This window comes from Molossus molossus, unplaced genomic scaffold, assembly GCF_014108415.1.
Source record: "Molossus molossus isolate mMolMol1 unplaced genomic scaffold, mMolMol1.p scaffold_m16_p_10, whole genome shotgun sequence".
NCBI classification, from domain to species: Eukaryota; Metazoa; Chordata; class Mammalia; order Chiroptera; family Molossidae; genus Molossus; species Molossus molossus.
Window position 1 is genome coordinate 92,222,754 of NW_023425345.1, and position 15,683 is coordinate 92,238,436.

The 15,683-nt window shown below is 50.3% G+C and overlaps 1 protein-coding gene and 1 pseudogene across 2 annotated transcripts in view; one reads left to right on the forward strand and one right to left on the reverse strand.

The window, feature by feature from the left end:
* The window catches only part of TSPAN9 (tetraspanin 9), a 194,041-nt gene that overhangs the window by 122,951 nt on the left and 55,407 nt on the right, over window positions 1–15,683 (reverse strand). The gene's annotated exons all lie outside the window — the stretch shown is intronic.
* On the forward strand, window positions 14,191–14,588 carry LOC118624033 (annotated as a pseudogene).

Here is a 15,683-nt window from a genome sequence, read left to right on the forward strand (position 1 = left end):
GAGAGGAGGGAATTCTGCAGGCACTGAAAAGCCGCCAACTCCTGGGGCCTGTGTTATGATCCGGTGCTGACAGCCCTTCATCTTTTCCATTTCTTCTTCTTCTTCTTTTTTTTTTAGAAGATAAAGGGAGGGGTGAGGAAGAGGAGAGGAGCACAATGGAGTTGCTTGGTGAACAAAAGCCCTGGCATGTTCTTGCTAATCGTTTTTAACAGGGTGTGCTGCTCTGTTAGCACCCTATAATCATACGTAATGCAGGGACGGGCCCATAACTTACGATTCAGGCATAAACCCTGGACGGCAGCGGGCCTGCCTGCCTGCTGTCTGCCAAGTGTCCCCGATCAAGGAGGGAAAGGAAAGGCCCAGGTACACAGACGGGAGAACACAGCATAAAAAGCCTTGGGGAGGCTTTGGGTCAAGTCCCAGCTTCCTTTACCAACTTTGTGACCTTGAGCAAGACACTTGACCTCTCTAAGCCTCAGTTTCTTACTCTGCACTGACAACAATAGCAGCTACTATTAATTATTCAGTGTCTATTTTGTGCCAAGAACAATTTTAGGTCTTTATCCTTTACAAAACACCCTGTGCAGTGTTAGTCTCCCCACATTCCAGACGGAGAAACTGGGGTCCAGAGGTTAAATAGATCAGGCAAGTGCAGAAGGCTATGCTAAAACCAGCGCTGCCTACCTTCGGAATCCCTGTTCTTCAAACTGTACCACACCCGCCTGGCCAGTCTGGCTCCGTGGTTGGAGCGTCGACCCGTGGACCGGAGAGTCCTGGGTTCGGTTCCCACTAAGGGCACGTACCTCGGTTGCAGTTTGGCCCCGGCCCTGGTTGGGGTCGTGTGGGTGGCAGCCAGGCGGTGTGTCTCTCTCACGTAGATGTTTCTCTCTCTTTCTTCCTCCCTCTCTCCCTCCTGCTCTATCTGAGGATGTCCTCAGGTGAAGATAAACAAACAAAAAAAATTAAACCACACTTATGGGAATTAAGTGGAAATAATAAAAGTTGCTCTCCCCATTCTCACCTGCTCCCCATAGACTCTGTGGGGGAATTCATACTCAGCACTGCAAGGGTATTACTGTCCTTACCAGTAACGTAGTTACTCAAGATCAAAATGTGGTGGCCCTCGAGTCAGTTAGACTTCACCTCAAAATTGGGGCCCTCCTGCCAGGCCCTTCCCCTCCCGAAAGCCCTCCCAACCAGCCCAGCCTGACACCCCAGCCCTTCCACACTGCTGACCCACTGTCACTTCCTCCAGGATGCTCTCGGTCCAAGGTTGATTCCACAGACTCTTAGCAACAAAGCCCAAGTCTCACCTGGATTCTACACTCCAAGCGTCCATCCCATCAGGAGACAGCGGCCATCTCCATGAGCACCTTCCCCCAAGCCCTGGGGTTCCCCACCTGCTGCCCCTCACTTCCTCAGTCCTGGAGGGGCTTACACGAGAGGATGTAGGTAAAGCCTCTAGCATAGTGCCCAGCACCAAGAAGGCCACTGTTCTCTCTCTTTTTTTTTTTTAATCCTCATCTGAGGACAATTTTTCCATTGATTTTTTTATTTTATAGAGCGTGGAAGGAAGAGAAAGAAGGAGGGAGTGGGAGAGAAGGAGAGAGAAAGAGGCGGGGAGAGAGAGAGAAACATTGATTGGTTGCCTCCTGCATGCTCCCCAACTGGGGCCAGGGATGGAACCTGCAAACCAGGTATGTGCCCTTGACCGAGAACCTGTGACCCTTCAGTGCACGGGCCGATGCTCTAACCACTGAGCCAACAGAGGCCAGAGCAGAAGGCCACTGTTCTTTACTATTGTCCACAAGATCTGGGCCCAGACACAGCACAATGTTTTGATTCTTCAATACCACGTCCCCTTCCTCTCGTGTAGTCATCACATGCCAAAGGTACACCCAGACAAACACCGTGATGCTCCTGACACAAGCTGCTAAGGACACCGACCTGTTATTAACCAAAAAGAATTGAACCTGACATTGTCGGTGATCTGAAACCGCCCAGCTGAGGAAAGCTTTGTTTTTTAAATAAATAATAAATAACACAAGGTGTTTATTTCTCTAGCAAGTCATATTTCTTAAGTATCACTAGGCTCATAAGTCACGGCTGTCATAAGTCATGGCTGTCATCTGGGGAAACCACGGAGTGGTGCTGGCATCTTCAAGTCCCTTCTCTACCTGAGGAGTTCAAAGCACTTTTATCTTCTCTACAGCTCTCAGAGGAGAGACAGGGGGAAGGTGGGGAGGGCGGGGAGGGCGGTTCCTGGCAACTCTGCCTCCCGTGTGCCTACAATAAATACTCGCTAAGTGCCCATGGGGGACGATTTCCCTCACTGCACGGATGGGAAAGCAAAGGAAAGGCCATTTACTCAGCACCCACCTAACACATTTTCCCGGTTCCGACTCTATGCTTCAAGCCCTCTCTCATCTAGGCCTACCTCCTCTCAAAGGACTTGCTGGAGGAACTAGGAAATGAAGACGTGGTGTCTTACTTGAGACAGACGGACAGACACAGACACCCTGTCTCATCACTGACTGGGAGGGTGTACAGAGACCAAATACTTCACAATGTCTCAGTTAGTTCTAAGTGCAGGAGTGGCCGTCTCGTGATGACTTCCTAAATCCGCAGGACAGAATCAACTGTCCCTGCCCGAGCATTCCCAGAGCAGCTGGTCCGTCTCTCTCATCACCAATCATAAAGCTTCACGTTGTAACTGTGTGCAAGTCACTCCCCTTTCCCATGATGTTTATCACCTTTATAGCTCTATGCTCCTTCGACACCCCAAAATGCCCAGCATAACAATTTACCCATTGTACATAAAGGCCATTATACATATACAGGTCACAAACTGGCACCCTAAACCACAGATATGCTTTGTTTGGTCTCCACCATATTTAAATTGTTTTTTTAGTCACCAACAATTAAAAATCGGGAGATTTTACCCAAAATCAGGGAATTCAAGCTTCCCTTGAAAAATGGAAGATCCAGCAATCCCAGGCTCATTTTGGTGGGGTGCCAATCAGCTGGATCTGAACAGCAGGCAGACCTACAGATGGGGTGCATGTCTTCAGTCTGTCACAGACCCACCACCCTGACTCGTTTCACTCATCTGAGTTCTCAGCTTTGCATCAAGTCTGGTTGAATGTAATTTAATGGGTGAGCCTGTGGTCATTTCAGACCACAAGATCCCTGAAGGTGAGAGCCAGATCTATTTCTCTTGCTTTGAATGGGGTCAGATGAAGAAGTGCACCTAGGGAATTAATGAATGAGTCAAACCATACAGTCAAAATCTATATATCCAGGCCAGCAGGCTTCAGAGCCTGAGACACACAAAAATGGAGAATTACCAGCCTTTAAAACGGGGACTCTGCTGCCTAACTCATTCCCAGGTAGTTTGTAAGGACAGATTTAGACCAAGATCTGAGCTAATCCTGTGGCTGTTCTCAGGCACCTGACTTCTGGCTGGTATTTAACAACCCGGAATGAGATCTCCCATACTCTAGGAAGAATGCTTGGCTTCTTATCTCATCTTAAGAAAATAATACAGATGGGGAAGAACAAAAAAAGAGACAGAAAAAAAAAAAAAGACACATACATAGACACACATATATACACTCACACACACATAAACACACATATTATTAATATAATATATTGGTATATATTAATGCAGTATCTGCAAAGTAAATTTAAAAATGGTGAACAAGCTAAATGTTCAACAATAGGAAAATTGATGAACTCAACGATTACTGTGTAGACATTTAAAAGTCTAATTGTGACTATTATGTAGCTGTGGTAGAATATTAAATAAAGCAAATAGAATGCAAAATTCTATTTACATTATGACAATAACCATGTGAAAATTATGTTTGCAAGAAAATACAGACTGAAGGCGTCATAGAAAATGGAAAGTTGGCAGGTTTGTGAGGTGCTGGCACGTTTGCGAGGTGTCTTTTCCCCCCCATTCCTTTTATTTGTACTCTCATCGTACAACACTAATTATACGATAAGTATTTTTTTTAAATGCCCAGCCCACTCCTGACCCTAATATAAACTAGCACAATCCTAATCCAGATAATGGTGAGGGGTAAATGGAAAATGTCTCCTTTGCTCGGGGCCTTCTTGATACCATGGGGTGGGTAGGCACAAATCAGTCTGCAGAGTTGGGAGAGCTTCCAAGAAGGCGCTCCCCACACCACCACCCCCAACATGCACGCACTACAAAAGGAAGTTCACTCCTCACGGAGCAGACACCGCCTGCCCCACCCTCACGTGTGTGGCCGCTGCTCCTCGGCCCTCTTGTGTGCAGTGGTCTCAGAGCCCTATCTTCTGCTGCGTGTGAGATAAGACGGCTCTGAGGGCGTCCAGGCTGGAGGCTGCCACACCAGTCCTATCTTTTCTTTTCAATCCTCACATGAGGATATGCCTACTGATTTTAGAGAGAGAAACATCTATTGGTTGCCTTCTGTATGGGCCCCAACCAGGGATCAAACCCGCAACCTAGGCATGTGCCCCAACCGGGAATCGAACCTGCAACTTTTCGGGATATGGAACGATGCTCCAATCAACTGAGCCGCACTGGCCAGGGCGCAGCCCTATCTTTTCAAGTCATGTCTCATTGTGTCCAATGTGGAGACTTAAGGGCCAGGTTCAGGGAAGAGGCCGCTCACCCAGGATGACCACTGAAACACCTTCCCAAAGGAGGGGCCGGCATGGCAGCAGGCCAGAATGCTGTGGTGGAACCCAGGCAGGCAAAGGAGGAGCTGAGTGGGCCATGTGGACAACCAGAAGACCTGACCCCACAGTGGCCTCCTGATGGCCAGGTGCTGAGGGACATTAGGTGGCAGCTGCCTTTTTGTAAACTGTGAGAAAGAGCCGGTGCCCTGGAAAACAGGAAGAGAAACTTTCTTACATACACTTTCCAATGGATCAGACTCCCTGGGGAGAGATTCCCACTATGAAACACACCCAAATCCAGCAGGGCATCCCATTTGCAAGGAAATTCACTTACACTCCATTGTTGGTCTTTTACTTTTCAATTCCAAAAACTGGCTTTATTTAAATAAAAAATGGAAAAAGAAAAGGAAGGAGGAAGCGGGGGAAATTGCATGTATTGCTGCTCTGTTCTGTTCAGTATTGGCGGTAGGAAGTCCCCAGGAATGGGGCCACAATCCCAACAAGAAGGGTGGGAAGCGGGTGGCCCAGCTGGTCAGGTCCGTAAACCCATTGAAGGGCACTGGCAACCTCATGACTACCCAGCTGGTAGCATCTGCCTCAAGGGGAAATGGTAGGGAAGGGCTGGAGAGAGCCAAGAGGGACCAAATGTGAAGGCCAGTGGCTGAAGCTGGCCCCTCCTCCTGTAAGCAATCCCTACCAGAGGGCTATGTCCAGGCACTTTTTCCTGTGAGAAAAGAATGGAAGGAATGCAGCCTAGCCATTACCCAAATCCACCCCAGAAGGGCTCCGTGCCCAATTGCGTACAGTGGAGGGGGCGGGGGGAGACCCCTCCAGAGCCTGTAATCAGCAAATCCAGAAACGGTGACATAGGTAATGCGATACAAAGGCGGGCCCCCCTGGAAGCTTCGGGCACGCATGCGCTCCGCGGGCCTGTGGGTGTGAGAGTGTGCGGGACGCGCGGCCTCCGCTAACCACAGGAATAGGTGGCCAGAAACACTCCTGGACTGTTACAGTCTCCAAGGACCTGATCTCCAGGAAGTGCTCGCAATTGCAATCCAATTGTGTCCCTGGCTAGAGAAGCCAGCTGGAGACTGGGGACGGTGCCGGGGGAGGAAGAACTTCATTGGGAAAAAATGTTGACAAGAGTTTAATGTGGAGTGAGCGGAAGGACAAAGGCTTGGATGAAGGAGTCTGACTGAGAAACAAGGCATCCAGAGTGCTCCAGCGATTTGAATGGGGCTGTGCAGGGAGTATTGAGTTAAAAGGCACAAGAGGGGGCTGGACTCCCCAAGGCCAGGCCAGGCCCAGGGTGAGGAAGGGGTAGCGAATGTTCTCCCGCAGTGCCTGAAACTTGGCACCCTGAAATCAACCCTTAAGTGGGAATTAGCTTAAGGCAACCCCCAGCTAGAAGGAGAGCTCAGAAAATTGAGGCCAGAAAAACATGCTGTCTTCACTTAAGAGATCAAATTAAATGGTGAAGAAAAACTAGCATTAATTGAGCAGTCAGCACAGACCAAGCACATGATAGCTCCAGTCCTAACAACCTGCAGCAAAGTGGGCATATTATCCTAATACTGCAGACCAGAAATCTGCGAATCTGCACGAGGCACTCTGTGATGTGACTGACGCCAGGTCTGTGTGCACCTCCGAGTCCAGACATCCATGCTCATTTGGGGGTTCTTGATGCAGTTCGTCCAAAAGTAAACCCTCCTTACCCCAGGCCTCTCCCTCAGCAACAACAAAGCTTAGCTCACCAGGTGGCCTTAGTCAAGCCTCTTAGTCTCTCTAGGCACCAGCTGCCCCTGTGTAAGAATAAAGGGATGACTGAGACATTGCTAAGGTCCCTTCCTGTTCAAGTAGACACAGAAAGTGTAAACAAGCCCGTAACTCTGGCAGAGGAACTGATGCCGAGGTAGTAGCCCCAGTGAGTGCCTGCAACACCCCACCTTTCATGTTTCATTATAATTGTTGCTGTTTTTGCCTGTGTCCCCCACAGACTATGCACTCCCTGTGGGTAGAGCACTCCACCAAATTCCGCCTGCAGCCCTCTGCCCGGGGCTGCATCGGGCACAGCAGACGCGATGCCAGCCAGAAATGGATCAAGGGAGGGAAGCGCGAACAAGCGCTCCCCCAAGTCAGGCACGCTGCAGAGGAAGTCCTTACAGTATTGCTCACCAGATTTCTCCTCACAAGCAGAAGAGCTGGACCTCCCCAAACCTAACTTTGCATTGAAATCATCTGGAAAACTTTCCACAACACAGATTCCTGCCCCACTCCCAGCATTTCAGACTCAGAAGATCTGGGCTGGGGGCCCAGGAGTCTGAATTATTAAAAAGCTTCCCAGATGTCCCTAACTCAAGCCAGTCTGGGATCACTAATGTATATTACTTGGCTAACACCCGTTCAGTCATGTGCTGGGACCGGATGAAGCTAAGAAATAAAAACAAGTGACTCTCTCCTACGGCCTCTTTTCCAAAGAGCTCAAATCCATTTTTATGCAAATCCTATTGGATTGAAACCGGGTGGCAATGCTTCTCCCCATTCCATGGGTTGGCAAACTGAGGTCTGTCCAAGAAAGAGTACTAACTCCTTTCCCTTTAGTTCCTAAAGAAGATAGGGTACTAGAGCCTTCGGGGCCTCAGCTAGATTTCGGGGGGGAGAGAGAACAAGGCCAGGCACACATTTGGCTACAGGCAATGCTAATGCCAGGACAGACATCTCCACGCCTTCTGTCCAGACACGGAGAACAAGACACAGTTGTTCTCTGACAGCTCATATACCCCAAGTCTGAACCCCAAACACAAAGTCTCAACAATGTCAAATCACCAGGCCAGGAGGAACAGAGACCCCATCCCCTTCTTCTCAGACCTGTGCCCATCTCCCTGTCCTTGGGATTGAAAGGAGCCATTTATTTATTCATTCATGAAAATTAGAGCAAAGCTAAGAAGTACCAAGCAAAGGAAGACAGTTAGGAGAGTTTAAGTCCCAAGAGAGGATGAAGGAAGAATTTAACTATTCCTATTCTTTTCAATAAGTGTGGCCCTCCCAGAGGAATTAATGCTGAGTCTGAAAGTTGAGCCACCTACACCCCACCATTTACGCAGGAACTGGGACCGACACCATCCTGAGTCCTCTCCCTCAGCAATGGGAGACACCTCTTAGAGGCAGAAACCAAAGTCACCTGGCCAACACACCCGAGAGGCCCCCTCTTCCCTTATCCCCCTCCTTCCACCTAGCCTTGGATGAGACTGATGGAGCTAAACAGCTGCAGCTGTGAGGGGAGGGAGGTGGACAACAGCTGGACAGAGGGAGGGCCCCTCCCCTGCCGGGCAGAGTCCCAGCCAGAGCTGCAGAGGAAGGAGAGAGACAGGTCTCCTCTGCGCACTTCTCTTTCAGGACTGGGATGTGAGCCTTCAGCTCCCCTCTGACCTTGCTCCCTGCCCCTCCTGGTCCTCAGGCAGGCAGGTGTCTGGATTCCACAAAAAGCAGGGTCATTCAGTGGTGTGGCTGCAGGCCCCGTGGTTCCCAGGCCTGGAGAAGGCAGCCCCACACTGCCGCAGCCATGCTCCGTGCAAACACTCCACACCCCTCCACAGGGGAGCTGAGGCCCCACCACTGGCCTCCCACAGGCCACGGGTGGTGGAGGAAGAAGCCCAGAGTCCTGACCCCAGCCCAACGTGGTGGAGGGCAATGCCATGATCCGCAGTCAGGAGTACTGGCCTGACGGTCAGTGGACATGGGCTCTGTCACAAATTAAGCTCGTGACCCTTGACAGACTTGGGAGCAGTCTTGATTCCACTAAAAAGCGTCATGACTTTGGTTTCTGGTCACCTTGACTACAGAATGAAGATGGTAATATCTGCTTTACAGGGTAGTTCCTAGAAGTGGAGGACCCAGATCCTGGTCCATGATGGGTTCGGATGTTTGTGGGCCTCAGTTTCTTCATCTGTAAAGTGAGCATGCTAGGTGCTAGGCTCGATGGTCTCTCACGTCTCCTCCCTCTCCTGCGAAGTGGACTCATGAAATGATGCCCTCATCCCTTTCCTCCAAGGAACAGCTGCTCCAAATACCCCCTGGTCCTGCGGGGCCTCCCTAGACACGAGGCCCTGGCACCCAGACACCGCACTGAGCTCCCAACATGCCCAGACCAGACCCCAAGGGCCAGCCCTCTGTCTGACACCCATGCCCAACATACATGTAAGCCGTTCACACAGTTCAGCGATTTCTTATCAGAGCAAATTACTCATAACACACCTCACACCACAGGCGACCGGGCAGTGTGTGGCCACGCCGCAAGTGACAACCGTTGGTGCAGAAGAGTACTGTCCAGCATGGCAGCCACTAGCAACACGTGGCCACTTACATTTAAATTTTAATTAGTTAGAAAGGAATACAATTAAAAATTCAGTTCCTCAGGTACACGTTTTATTTTATTTATTTATTTATATTTTGTATCCTCACCCGAGGACATTTTTCCATTTTTTGTTCAGACAGAGCAGGAGGGATAGAGAGAGAGAAACGTCAACGTGAAAGGGACACGTCGAGTGGCTGCCACCCGCATGACCAACCCGGGCCGGGGACAAACTGCAACCGAGGTATGTGCCCTTAGCGGGAACCGAACCCGGGTCTCTCTGGACCGCAGGCCAACGCTCTAACCGCTGAGCCACACCGGCCAGGGCGAGGTACACATTTTAAATGCTCAATAGCCACATGTAACTAATGACTACTGCAAAACAGAGCTCCACCATGGCAGCACCAGTCTAGGAGACGCGCTCCTCAAGGGCGGATCGGGCCCCAGGTGGCTCAGCCTGAATCCGCAAGGGGACAAGGAGTGAGGGGGTGGGCAACTCTGGGGGGAGGGGCCACTTCCATTGCTTCAGGGGGACACCAGGACGGTGGCTCCAGCAGGCTCCAGCTGAGGCTGCGCCCCTCAGTGAGGGTCTTCCTGGCCCCAGCGGCAGGATGCAGCAGGCAGCTGTCACACCATGCTTCATTCTTGGGATTCATGGGACGTTTGTCATTCTCTCCAGCCCCTGGCGGGCTCCTGGCCTTTCCTAGCTGCACGGTGTCCCAGGGCAGGGAGCACGGCTACCCTCCTGCTGTCCGCTTCAGCTGAAGTCTGCCCTGCAGAGGGCCAGGGCCCCTCTGCCTCCGGCCCTGGCTCAAACACACTGGACCGCAAACCCAGAGGGAGGTGAGACAGCCAGCTTTAATCAAGCGCCTCTGTACTCAAGCCACCACCAAGCTACTTTCACTTCCCTTTACCCATTTGATAAAAGAAATGCTGCAAGGTGAATGTAGTTAAACTCATTTTTCAGATGAGGAAACTACAGAGAAGGCACGTGACTGGTACAACCTGGTAAGGGCCACAGTCTGAACACAAACCCAGAGACGTCTGACTCCAAAGCTGACAACCTATTACCCCTCAGCAGCCGCGGGGCCCAGGGCAACGGGTGCAGGAAAGACAGGCCCCGCCCTCCCCTCCCCTAGGGAATTCTCCGCGCAAAGACAAAGGTCAAAACCCAGGGCTTTCTGAGTTTCTGGCCTGACAGAACCCAGGATCTCAGGAAGGTCTTGGCGTTAGAGAGGTGAAGAAAGGCCATGGACACAAAGCAGTGGTGTGGGGTAAGGAAGGAGAAGAGGAAGGCAGTGGTGGGAACAGAAGAGCAAAATCAAGGAAGAAGCGCACAAAGTGCGAAGTTAACCCAAGTGCGAGTCATTACTTCTGCAGTCGTTTGTCCCGTGCTGTCTCCTCAGTTAGCCCGAGGCTCCACGAAAGGATGCCCTCCTCGTATTCACGGCTGCGCTCCGTGCTGCGTAACGACGTGGAGGGAAGATGGATATGTGGATGGAATGACAGACAGACTGCCAAGGACTGTGGAGAAAGAAGAGTCCTCTTTTCTGCCTTTTCAGAGACCGTCATCTCCAAGACCTCTTCCTGCCCTCAGTGCCGGCGCAGCCCCGCAGGGCGCAGGCGTCTGGGGAAGCCGGCCTCCTCCAAGGCTCTGGCATCCTGAGCCCTGTCTGCCACTCTGCCATGGTCCACAACCCCGCCACCACTCTCCTGGCGACCGCAGGTTATAGATCTAGGCTACGTCAGGGCCTACAAACCTCAGTCATCTGGTCCTGCCTGCTCATTTCACAGATGAGGAGACTGAGACCCGAGAGGGGAACTGGCTTGCCCGGCACAACTTCGAAGTGGAGAAAGTTTCTCAGAACGACGCCGCAGGAGCTTGATAATGGAAGCCCGGCACCAGGTCCCGAGTGCCCTGTATGTAGCTCGCTCACAGGCCCAGGCCCAGTGCCTGCGGCCCATCTGTCTCTCCAGCCTGCCAAGAGCCCTTCCCTCCCCTGTGCCCACGCTGATGAAGGCCACCGCAGGTGAATTCAGAACACTGTACCGGGGGAGGCTCTGCTGGCCGTGACGCCAGGCCTTTAATTTCCGATTTCCCAGCCTGACACCCCTAATGGTCCTAGCCCTCTCTGCTCCGAGCCCCATGTGGTTATACATCACCTTGGCTGATGCCAGCCATGCCTCCCCCAGCCATCTGGACAGAAAAATGAGGAAAGAGAGGACAGGCTGATCTTGGCAGAGAGGACTGATGGGAAGCTAAGGACACCTGGTCCCTGCCCTTCCTGACCTCACTGCGTATGTACTGTTGCTTCTCTTTTTCTGGGACTCAGTTTCCCCATAAGTAGCTCGGAATCTTCAGCTCAAACTCATCAAGATGTATTGAGATGGGAGTATCTCTTCCCTCGGATATAAAGAAGAAAATTCAGCCCTGGCCGGTTTGGCTCAGCAGTTAGAGCGTTGGCCTGCAGTCCAGAGAGACCCAGGTTCGGTTCCCGCTAAGGGCATGTACCTCGGCTGCAGTGTCCCTGGCCCTGGTTGGGTTATGTGGGTGGCAGCCACTCAATGTGTCCCTTTCATGTCGATGTCTCTCTGTCTCTCTGTCTCTCCAACCCCCAACTCTATCTGAACAAAAAATGGAAAAATGTCCTCGGGTGAGGATAAAAAAAAAAAAAGGAAGAAAAACCCATAACAAACCCCAGTTGGGCACTTTCTAGGTACAGTAGGCTCTGCCCTGGAAAAGCTCGCAATCAAATCGGCGAGTCAAAACAAGTCCACACACAACGCTGATTTCACAAATGAGAGCGCTGCCAGACGAAGGACCCAGGGCAAAGGCACTGCAGACTGACGCGTGAGGAAGGCAGGACAGCACAGCCCCTGAGCTGCCGCTGAAGGATGGATGTGGTCTCAAGAGTCTGGAGGCAAATGCGAGACTGTGGGTGTTGGGCATGGGTAAGCGTGGTCCCTACTGGAGGCCCTCACTGTCCAAGCAGTGAACACACAGGCCGTCCACCAAGGATGCCCAGGGCTGCTGGACGTGCACCGTGTCCACATGGGGGTGGGGGAAGTAAAGGAGTCTTCAGGATGAACTTGAAGCATGAAAACAAAAATGTGTGCTTTCTAGGAGGTGACCTTGAGCTACACAAGGAAGCAAAACAAGACAAATTAAATGCTAAGAAACACTGTTTGACAATCAGATTATCCTTGTAACCTAAAGGTTTTGGAGAACAGGGAAAAGAGACAAATATCATCACTGGATATTGTTCAAATCCAAGCTCTTTGGGTCTTAATTTGTCTAAAACACAAACTTCACTGCAGAGCCCTGACTATATAGCTAATGAAACCTCCCCTTTTACCTCCGTGGGCAAAGCCCCAGCCTAGGACCACTCAAGAGTGAGAGAGAAGAATCAGCTACAGAGGAGCCTGGCAGGAACTGTCTACATCTATGCAAGGATGGAAAGCAACACCCATTAGAAACTCCAGGGCATGACTTTCCTGGGGCTGTCATAACAAAGTCCCACAAAATGGGTGGCTTAAAACAACAGAAAGTTATCGTTTCACATTCTGGAGGCTAAAAGTCTGAAATCAAGGCCATTAGCAGGGCCATGGTCCCCCAAAGGCTCTAGGGAGGGAGATTCCTTCCATGCCTCTTCTCACTTCTGGTGGTGCTAGCAAGCCTGGTGTTCCTCGATTTGTAGCAGCATCCAGTCTCTGTCTCCATCATCACGTGGTGCTCTTCTTAGTGTGTTTCTGTGTCCAGACTTCCCTCTTACAAGAGTATCAGTCATCAGGTTAGGGCACGCCCCAATCCAATATGATTCATTTTAATTTGATCACATCTGCAAAGACCTGTCACACTCACAGGTTCTGAGTAGACATGAATTTGGGGGTGGGGGAAACATTATTCAACTCAGTATATCCACCTACTGCCAAAAGATGCCCTTGGAGTCAGAGATGCCTACACAGTGGGGAGACATTACCTGAGGTGGCACCATCTCCTACTCAGCACCATGGCCACCCTCAGACCCCTCATGAAGCCCGAGATCATCAAAAAGAGAACCCAAGAGTTCACCTGGTATCAGTCAGACCAATACATCAGAAGTCCTAAATTCTAGACCCAAATCCAGCCCTGACTGGCCAGGTGACCTCAGCCAGAATGCCGATCCTCTCAATGACTGTCCTCCGCGAGAGGGGAATTTGGATCTGATTTCCAAGGTTCCTTCTAGCCCCTAACCTGCCAAATTAAAAGCAAATGAAAATCAGTACAAACTCATGATTTAAAGATATAAATGCAGGTAAACAGACACAGAAATAAATATAGGTATGTGTGTGCAGGAGTTGGCATACAGAGCTCTCCTGTGTTCTCCGCTAGGACCTAGAAGCAATGACACTCCTGGAGCAATGAGCACACCCAGTGCCCGGATCTGGGTCTCTAAACACCATTCTCTGGCAATGGAGCCAGGACTCCTTAGAGAAGTGACTGATTCCAGGGCTGTGACAGAAAAAAAATGTGACCTAAGTCTGGAGTATCTTGTGGTGCCAGAAAAGAAGTGCTCAACAAAAGATGAAGGCATGTCACAGGGCACAGGGGCCACCTAAAAGAGCTCACAACGGTCAAAGGTGGAGCAATCTGAACAACAAAACAATTACGTGTTGAATTATAACTATGACCCAAAGAAGAGAATAACTACCCATAATATTTATTATATAACATATATCCATTCACTTATATGTCACATATTTTATAATATATAAATATTCATGAGTCTATAATAATAAAAAATAACTAAGTGAATAAATAAATGCAGGAGAAGGGCCAGCTCTTCCAGACGAATTCCAATTAATAAATGTAGAGGAAATGAGGGAAACAGAAAATCACCATTAGGCAAACACCACAATAATAACTGTCGAAGGCAAGCACCACTGATGGATGATAAAACTGGTGCATAAAAGTTTAAGGAAAAACAGGATATTTATATAGTCTCAAATTATCTTCCCACAAAACATTTATTAATTACCAAGAGAAAAATCATCTTACAGAGGAAAAATTTCGCCAACATCACCTTCTCCAAGTGAACAAGGATGACATCACTGATAATGAGACATGCAGCTCCCTTCCGCAGCACTGCCTACGGGGGTGGCACCATCTCCTGCTCAGCACCATGGCCACCCTCAGACCGCTCATGAAGCCCGCGATCATCAAAAAGAGGACCAAGAAGTTCACCTTAGTACCAGTCAGACCGATGTGTCAAAATCAAGCGTAACTGGCGGAAACCCAGAGGCAATGACAACAGGGTGTGCAGAAGATCCAAGGGCCAGATCTTGGTGCCCAACACTCATCATGGGAGCAACAAGAAAACAAAGCACGTGCCACCCAGTGGCTTTCGGAAATTCCTGGTCCACGGTGTCAAGGAGCTTGAAGGGCTGCTGGTGTGCAACAGACCTCCCTGTGCTGAGGCTGCGTCTCCTCGAAGCCCCACGAAGCCAGTGCGGAGAGAGCAGCCCCGCTGCCATCAGAATCACCAAGCCCAATGCCAGGCCGCACAGCAAAGAAAATTAATAGAGCGCGTGTGCGCACATTGTGTGTGTTACTAAAACCATAAAATTCGGCCAAAAAGAGAAATATTTAAACCATGTAGCCCTTGAGGAGGGGTACTGGGAAGGCCGTGGCATCGCATGTGGTATTCTTGCGAAAAATGCATAACCTCAATCTCATCGTGAGGAAACACTGGCCGAAACTAAAGTGAGGACATTCTACAAAGCGACTGATTCGTGCTCTTTAATGCTGAAAAGATCATGAGGGACAAGGAAGAACTAAGGCACTGTCTGTCACAGGTCGGAGGAGCCTAAACAGGCATGATAACTAAATGCAATGTAGGATATTGGAGTAGAAAAGGGACATTAGTGGAAAAATCCAAATAAAGTCTACAGTTAGGTTAAAAACATTACACCAATGTTAAGTTTTTGGTTTTGACAGTTGTACTATGGTTATATAAGATGTTAACAAGCCAAAAAGCAAAAGAAATAGGGTGTGTGTGATTTGTACACCTCACACGTACATGCTACAGGGCACACGAGTGCAGGAATGGCAGGAAGTGTGCAAGGGAGCACGGTGGGGTGAGGGGCGGCGAGGGGGGGGTGGCCTTTTGCTGTTTCAGGCAGTGTGCTGAGCCTCGGATCCAATTTTCACAAAAGGATTACTAGATTACATTCTTTACCACAGGCAGCTGTCCCTGTCAAATAAATAATCATCGCCTTACATTTACATATCGCCTTTCATCCGCAGCCCTTCTCCTGCAGCTAGGACCAGCCTGGGAACAGCCTCGGCCCTTCTCAGAGAAGGGAAGAAGGCAGAAGCAGGGAGGGGCCAGTCCCCATTGAGGACACCAACCTGAACCAAATCCAGTTTCCAAGAGAGGAAGGGGAGGGCAGGGGGGTGGGGTCGGCGGGAGGGGTGCTCCATAGGTGCTCCAAAATAAAGGCCAGGGCAGGGGAGCAGCAGGCTCCCCAGCAGGGCACACAGGCCAAGTAGCGTCCACCCAGAAGCAGTAGGGCAGAGCAGTTACCCACGCTCAGCCTCTGAAATGTGTATGAAGTTGGGCAAGTTCCCATCAATGAAATGGCCCCATCACACAGGATTCCCATCCGTGGTAAG